A 9,215-nucleotide genomic window follows, 5' to 3' on the forward strand; every position below is an offset into this window, starting at 1 on the left:
TCCATTAGTTATTAATAGTGTATTCGGTTTGTGACTCAATATATCTGTGGTTTGTCGTATTCTATTTATAATTAATCTGAAGAAATGTTCCCATAAAAAGGTTAATTCATTATTTTTAAGTTCGATGAGAAAACATTAATTTATTGATCCTTTCATCAAATAATTACAATTTTTAACAAATGTTTTGATTTTGTGGGGCTCTTTTTTAGATATTTGCCATCTATTATAGCTTAAGACATTTTCTTGAAACCCTTATTTAATCTTATTTATAGATATTTACCGTTGATCTAAACGGATTAAGTTTATAATAAAGTATATGAAAAACATTAATGACACTTATAAAAATATCCTTTTAAATAAATCAAAATAATAAAAACAGATCTGACATCAATTGGTTTAAAATCTTATTTTTTTCCAAGTACAGTAAGTTTCAGGCGTTTGAAGGTAATGACTCTGAGATGTAGTCCCTTTGTACACATTTTATTCGTACATTTTTTCGTAAAAATTAATTTGGATTGGGAGATTGTGCCAATTTCCTAACCAGAGACTGAGCGATCAAATCTCAATACTTATGGTCCCCAACCAGATCCTAAGCAATCAATTGTCCTTGAAATTATAACGGCAGCAATTAATTATTTAGTCGAAATATTAAAAACAAATAAAAACCGAAAGAAATAACGTTTTAAAGATAAAAATAAATATTCGTGTCTTACCCCTTCGACTGCCGCACTGAACAGAAACATGTTACTTTCATGATAACGTATAAAACGACTTGAAATCTCATCCGACAAGTCGACGAAACGGAGGCTGGAAATAAGAAAAGATTACCATTCGATAAGTGTGTAAATTTCCATCCCATCCCCAAATATCAGACGCAATGGGTAGAGCCAAAAGCCAAATTTTACTAAAGTGCAGCCGAACTATTTAGTCGGTGCATAGCACGACTTCAAATTAATCAATAAATGCCTAAATTCTTTACATTCACTGCGATTTTAAATTAAATTTTAAGGATGGGTGTGCCTCTCGCCCCTGATTTAATGTGTTGTATACTTTCTCCACTCCAAAATATATAGTTTAAGATATAAAATTTGGGTAACATTTATAAATTAATGACCCCACAAATCATATTTTACAATGGCGTGCGTCAATGGAACCCACAAATCCTATTTTACAATGGCGTGCGTCAATGGAACCCACAAATCCTATTTTACAATGGCGTGCGTCTATTGAACCTACAAAACCTATTTTACAATGGCGTGCTCAATGGAACCTACAACACGTATTTCACAATGGCGTGCGTCAATGGAACCCACAAATACATTTTGACAATGAAGTGCGTGAATAGAATCCACAAATACTATTTTACAATGGCGTGCGTCTATTGAACCTACAAATCCTATTTTACAATGGTGTGCGTCAATGGAATCTACAAATCCTATTTTACAATGGTGTGCTCAATGGAACCTACAAATCGTATTTCACAATGGCGTGCGTCAATGGAACCCACAAATACTTTTTTACAATGGCGTGCGTCTATTGAACCTACAAATTATATTTTACAATGGCGTGCGTCTATTGATCCTACAAATTCTATTTTACAATGGCGTGCGTCAATGAAACCTACAAATCTAATTTTACAATGGCGTGCGTCAATGAAACCTACTAATCCTATTTTGCAATGGCGTGCGTCAATGAAACCTTCAAATCCTATTTTTACAATGGCGTGCGTCAATGAAACATAAAAATACTATTTTAAAAAGCGTGCGTCTAATGAACCTACAAATCCTAATTTACAATGGTGTGCGTCAATGAAACCTAGAAATCCTATTTTACAATGGTGTGTGTCAATGAAACCTACAAATCCTATTTATCAAGGGGCGTGCGTCAATGAAACCTACAAATCCTATTTCACAATGGCGTACGTCAATGAAACCTACAAATCCTATTTGACAATGGCGTGCATCAATAGAACTTACAAATCCTATTTTGCAATGGCTAGCGTCAATGGAACCCACAAATCCTATTTTACAATAACGTGCGTCAATGGAACCCTCAAACCCTTTTTTAGAATGGCATGCGTCAATGGAACATACAAATTTGTACGGGGGTATACAAATCCATAAGTCTATGTAGAGTGAAGATACGTTATGGAAACACAATATTACACATTTTAATAACTCGTACGATTAGCACTTCCATATTGTATATTGCTCTTAATGAGATCTGCCTGTCTCAAATTTTCCGTTAATTGCTTGTTATGAATAATTGAAACTAACAGGGTGACGGATTTTCATCGGAAAGGTTTTGGATGTGAAAAACTATAATCGGGTGTTGGCTCTAGGAGGCATTAGCCATGTTAAAAAAAGTAGAAAATAAGTGTTCTTAATAAAAACTCTTTTTTCGAGGAAAACCTAACACCCTGTATAAATTTCAATGGCAAAATATCAGCAGAAACAGCTGTATAAAGACCAAACAAACTTACTTAACGCTGGGCAAATTCAAGAACACATATTGGCAAACGGAATAAGCCAAGTCTACATTCATGAAATATTCTCCTTTTAAAAAAACATCCGGAGCAGGTCTCAAGTATAAAAGCTTAAAATAGAAAATGTTATTAGGCAGAATTACCATAGCCCCTGGTTCACCTTATTCACGATTTATATATATATATATATATATATATATATATATATATATATATATATATATATATCGGGTGTTTAGTGGAAAAAGTACCTAAATGCTACAATATAAAATTTAATATTTTATTTCAACAGAAGATAATGAGAAGAATTATCGGATAAACACCAATTTTAGGGGCGTTTTTGCTCCAAAATTCAGGCTATTGCTATCCGATAGCTGGGTTTAATTTTATAAAATTTTCAAACTTAAATATATGTGAGTTATCCTGTAATTTAATGAATTATAATATACTTTTAGACGTAAAAGGTTATCACTTTTCTCCTTCATAAAAAAAAATATTTTTAACTTACAGGATTCATGGTAAACTTTAAAGTGAAATTTGAAGCCATCGGTTAATATTTTCTTTACTTTTCCACGGCGAAAATAAGGGCACTTTCAAAGCAAGATGAGCTACGTTCAATCCTAGAGTTAAATAATTATCTCTTCACTGATTTCAGGGTGTTTCACCCAGGGTTTTCGGTTTTTCCTGTCTCAAAAACATTGTGGTTATAAGTTATAGAAAGAGTAGGAAGCTTTAGCTCGCGTGGCATCAATTTCTTGCCACCACTGTACGGCGTTTTGTACACTGGTCTCGGATTTAAAGGCATTAAAATTCGCGCCTTGGGTAGTAGCCTAACTGATTATAGTTAATGTAAAGCGTTTTCCCACAATTCCGTTATAGGAAGTAGTATCTGTTTTTGGCTTCGTTTTAATAACACTTGAAATACTTTCAACTCGCTCAAAGATATATCTTACTTCGCTACCTCATTTATTTAAAGGAACACGAACCCAAAATAATAGTATCCTGGGAACAACGTTTATTATTAATGGATTAATTACTATCAATACTAAAGACAAAATGAGATACCAAATTCTCAATTTTGGCTCGTGCGCAAGAACAAATGCCGTATTGTCACGCGTTTCAAATAAAACGAGAATACTTTTTAGGACTTATTTTAGACGTGTTTAGACTCATTTCATCTAAGATTGGGAGGTGAGAAAAAGAATATTTTGGTTAAGGATAAGGTTATATTACTTTAGGTTCGATTAGAGTAGGGTACGGTTAAGATAGGGTTTATTTAAGTTAGGTCATTGTGTCTACCCTTGAAATATTTATTTAAGCAAAAATTCAAACACTGAAAAATTGCTTACCTGTTCAAAATGACGTTAAATGCGGTTTTCACGCTGTCGTAATAAATTCTTTATTCATATTTTGGCGATTTTCATGCATTATACTTAAGCACACGACGCGTCGTGCCCATAGAGATTCAGAACAAATCCAAAATATCTTCCAACATTTTTATGCAATTTTATTTCTGACGGAAACCAATCAAGGTAACCCTTTTTCATCTGCCAAAGAGAAAATGTTGGTGTAGCGTTAGTTGTAGCTTTAAGCCATTACCTTTCGATTGCTAATTTTACAATATTTTAATTATATTTTACAATTTACAAAACTTTCTAGTTGATTTGAAACAGTTAATTGGGAGCTCAACCGCCTTTTTAAAAATAATGAAATGGGACTTTAAAATATTTGGGATTCTTAACAAGAAACCTTCCGGGCACAAAATTGTCTAATACTGTCGTCATGCACCAGTTGAAGCGTTTTGGGTAGCGTCGGTTTTGATATTCACGAGAAGGAATGACTTATTTCATAACTAATGGATCAAAGGACATTTCCCATTATAAACATTAATGCGTGTACAGAAAGACTTTGTTTCTTCAAAAATCGATTGAAAAGAGCCGCACGCAAATGGATTCTGCTCTATTTTGCGGTGCAGAAAACTAAACTCCCATTAAGATCTAAAGTGATCGTTGACTTCATCAAAAACGAGCTACACTCCACAATCAATTCTTTGCACTTCAGCGACATTGCTTCGCCGTCCTTGAGTTAACTTATTTTCTGTTTGAAATTGTTATGGCTTAAATTACGAATATGGTTCCATTTTTACAGCGTGACTATGGTATTTTTCTAGCATTATAAGTCGCTAGATGACTTGGGCCTAAGGTGGTACCTTGGGTATTATTATTATATGCGCCCAGTTTGAATACCTGATTAGTGATATCCTCATTATTAGTTATATAATAAAGACTATTTTTGGTTACCAATTAGATATATTTATTAATTTTATTTAAAAGAGTGTCCTTATCAGGGTGTTAAACCAAAGCCATTTTATATTTAGACATCATTCAATTCGAAACATTTAATAATATGCTGCCACATTTTTAGTTCTAATATCGAATTAATCATGCCGAAATTTACATTACTTAGCTGTAGCAATTAACAATCAAAATTCCGATTGTAATGCTTTAATTTTGCTATAGCATTTTACTTAAAAATTTATGTATTTATGTTTTGCTAATGCGCTTCCTTTTCATAAGATTACCTAATTTTTTTAAATGACTGATAAGCAGAAGCGTATATCGTAAAAAGGTCAGTGAATACTCTTAGCTTAAAACAACATTCTTCGACGTTTTGCTGCTATATCCTTATTCCGAAATAAAATTTCCACCCAACGGAAAATATCCTAGAAGTGGGAACATTTTCTAAAATAACTTGATACAACAACCAAAACTGGATCAAACTGGAAACGAGGGACACCTAGATTAGATCGACTTTTGTTGAATCAAATATCGTTAAAAAAATTGGAGTTTGGGTTCAGCAAGCCGTATAAATAATTATTAAAATTAACGCTTAACTATGATTAACCGCAAAAAAAGTTATTTTTCATCGTTAATTTATTCTTTTCTTATAGAAAAGATAATATTGTGAGAGATAATATATAATTTATATTAAAATTGATTATTATTAATAATTATTTATAAGTCTTTCTTTAATCCTTGAAGAACTGCAGAAATGAAAATAAAGCACATTTCGAAAAACTATGACGCGAATAAGGAATTTAGATGTAAAATTTCAAACAATCTGACGAAAAGTTAATCAACACGAGGAGCGACTAATGAAGCTAGAAACGAAAGCTGATGAAATTGATAGCATTAACATAGATTTCGAAATTTATAAAGAAGCTACTGACAATAAAATGCACAGAAAGATAAGGAATTGTTGGAACTCAAGACCCAGGTTGATTCTTTGGAAATAGAAAAGAGGAGAAATAACGTTACTATTACCGGTATACTAGAAAAACCAGGAGAAGACTGGGATAAGTTAGCAAACGAAGGACATATATTACTTCTAGAGTTATGGGTTATTGAAATTAGAATTCTACCGCATCAGATTTACGGAGGGCGAGAATAATCCTTAAGTATGACGACGCTAATTTAAAATCGGAAATTATGAAAAACGCATACAAGCTCACGAGATCGAAAATAAGACTTCGCGCATGATGATACAGTTAGGCCAGAAACAGCCCGTTTTCAACTCAGGCAATTTATAAGAACTAACTCCAGTAAAAAATTTGCCTTCCAGCTTACGATTCAAATGGACGGCAACACCTACCGCTATAAGGAATTGTCAAAAAGCGTGATATTAAAAAATTAAACAGATTTTACACATTTAGTACATTTTCTTTTAAATATAATTTTTTATGAAAATTGTAATTTCCCGAAACTTGTTGCTCACACCTTTAATTTAGATAAAAACATTTTTGCCCTTACAGAAACTTGGTTAACAAATAATTTTATAACTTATATCCCTAATTACGACTTTACAGGCATTGGGTGTTGGTTTGTATGTAGTATTAAATTTGATGTTCTTTCGAACAATACGAATTTTAACGAAAATATCGAAAGTTTCAGTGTTAAGCTCGAAGGCTTTAAAAGTCGCTCGATGACTTAGGCCTAAGGTGGTGAATTGGGTATTAGCCTAGCCTAGCTGATTATTAATTGTAGTAATTTTTAGGCCTCGTTCCACTAAATTAGATAATTCCTTAAACAAATATGAAGAAATATTAAGAAATTTTGGAGACTACAATTTCTAAATTTACTAGGTGTTGCACGGAACGTTTAATATCAGTTGCTTTAGAAATTTTTATCAAGCGCGAATTTTATTATCTTTACCTATAGAATTACCTTGTAATATATTTTTAAATAAAATATTTTTGTGCACTTGAAATAACGTTGTATACCTACCTTTTTATTAGTACATATGTCGTGGTATTTTATGGTCATAGACGATGACTACATCTCATGATGAGCTGACCTTAATTTGCATTTTCACCAATTTCTATTAATGATTTGTTCGCGATGTTTTTCTCTAATTTTGAACTCGTTTTGATTTTTCGGATCTATTTCTTTTAATTCGAGCCGTGGCATCGAAGTTAATCTTCGGCCAATGACAAGATCAGCAGGACATTAGCGTCATTGTAGATATACGAAATTGGTATTTATTATCGCTTCGGTTTCAGAGATTACTGTTTCCATCTCTGGGTAGTAAAGAGTTGCTTAACCGAGCCTTTTCTTTAGAGTAATTTTAGCTGAGCAAACCAATCGCTCCCACCAACCCCCGTACCAAGCTAATCGCTCTACAATATAACTCCATTTTATTCCATAATTTCCGAAAATTTTTATCTCCGTATCATTTAATTTTTCCCATTTCTTTTTTATTTGCCTATCAGCCTTCTTGAAGGTTAAGGCATAATCCGAATATATTATATTGTACGCGCGATCATTTGTCTAAATTAATAGAAATTGATGAGTGCTAAGTGATGGCACCAGTTCTAAATGGGCAACCCACGTGATGGCGCAAGTGGCCAATAAAACGATAGATTTTTTTAGGGATATTTTGATCTCTCTTTTTATATTCGCTTTTTGTTTTAATTATCAAGGCACAAAAAAAAATGTACTCTTACAACGGAGAAAGCAAGGTTTTTGCTTAAACGGTCTTTTGGCAAAGGAGCAGTCGGCACTTCCCCTAATAGAGCGTTCTATGAAATCGCTATGTTGCTCTTTCCCCCTTTTGAGTTCGGAGGCGGTGAAGGTTTGGCCGGTTTTTCATGTGAGAGAAAAATATTTATCTGGCAAACCCGTAAGAAATTGAGAGCAGTCGATTTTTAGGAGTAGCGTAGTTGCTAGCCTAGGCTTCACTAATTTCCGGCTTTCCGCGCCGTTTTTCTTATTTTCAACGATTTTTGTAATAAACGTATGATGGCAAATAAGCAAAATACTAGTCCCAAATCCACGGGTTAAAAAATAAACATAAATCATGATAATATTCTTAACCCCAAAAATACATACCTAGGGTCCTTCTTACAACTCCTAAAAGGTACGTCTCTAAAATATTCATATAAAGACAGGACATAAGCCGAATTCATTAAACCTTCTGAACTAGCTCTATAGTGTGTATGAAAAATTTGGCCGGTTTTGGCCCGATGTTATAGAACGCTCTATTTAGCTTGAAAGCTCTTACATTTTACGCAGTCTTTCACTACTGATCTGGCCAGCTGTACTAATCTACTTTTTCGCGTATTTTATCAACCAATACATATCCCTTATTTGGGTGATTGTATCTCCAATTCCGCCATGATTCACCTGTTCGTGACTTCTTAACATTAATAATATCGAAAATCTATATTTTTGTTTAAAATTTCTGGATGCTTCTCATTATAGTACAAGTCTTTGGATTCTTCGAGTCGACCCCCCAAAGAGGTCATACGATGTTCGTTTAAGATGGGACTTAAAGACGCGATGCTGGACGTATATTGTAATTTTTCTCCCTTTTCATGTATGCGTATATACTGTATTATTTTATAGAAAGAGCTATTCTGCTATTTTCATTTCGTCAGACGTAATAGACGCTAGCATAAATTATATTTATGTCTTATTCAACTTGTTAAAAAGTTCCACGCGCGTCTTGATATTTTAGCGTAAACGGGCTCGAGCGATTTTGCGCGTGCTCCCTGAAATATAAAAAAAAACGCCCGAGCCTTTAACGCTAAAATATTAAAGAGCGCGTGGAACATTTTAACAAGTTGAATAAGACATTAATAATTTATGCTAGCGCCTATTGGTCCTATAGTTTTGCCTAACTTTTTAGATGCTTTTGTAAATCTTAACACGTAAGCTGTTACGCGTAATATTTTGTTCAGTGAATGGCTTTTATTTAGGTTTCAGTATTTTAAACTCGAACTGGTTGTACTACTTAAACCCACATTTTCTGCTTTCATTAGCGAGTAAATCTAGATTAGATTCTGGCATTGTTTTAGGCCAGTAATTTACTAGTTTTGCTTAACCAGTTTGGTCCGTGAAACCACAAGCTATGGTTTTTTTAATGTTTGGCTGTGACCCCCAGAGCTGATAAGTCAGCGAGATTGTCTACCCCTTAGCAGTGGGCACAGTCATTGTTTTTTGTTAGATTCTGAACCTCAGTAACTCTATTTAAAATGAAAGGTCATCCAGTTTTAGGAGTGTTGGTTACCCATGACAATGCTATGGTCGAATCTGACCAGAAATATATACCTGTCAACCAACCCCGAACGTTTCGCTGACGTAATTTGTCACTCTCGCCCCTAAAAGTCACCCCATTAATTCGAGTCGGCGGAGGATTAGACCCTTTTCTTTTAGGGAAGCCACTCTAGATT

The sequence above is a fragment of the Leiobunum rupestre genome, chromosome 1 (genome assembly GCF_980474605.1).
Source record: "Leiobunum rupestre chromosome 1, qqLeiRupe1.1.hap1, whole genome shotgun sequence".
Taxonomy (NCBI): domain Eukaryota; kingdom Metazoa; phylum Arthropoda; class Arachnida; order Opiliones; family Sclerosomatidae; genus Leiobunum; species Leiobunum rupestre.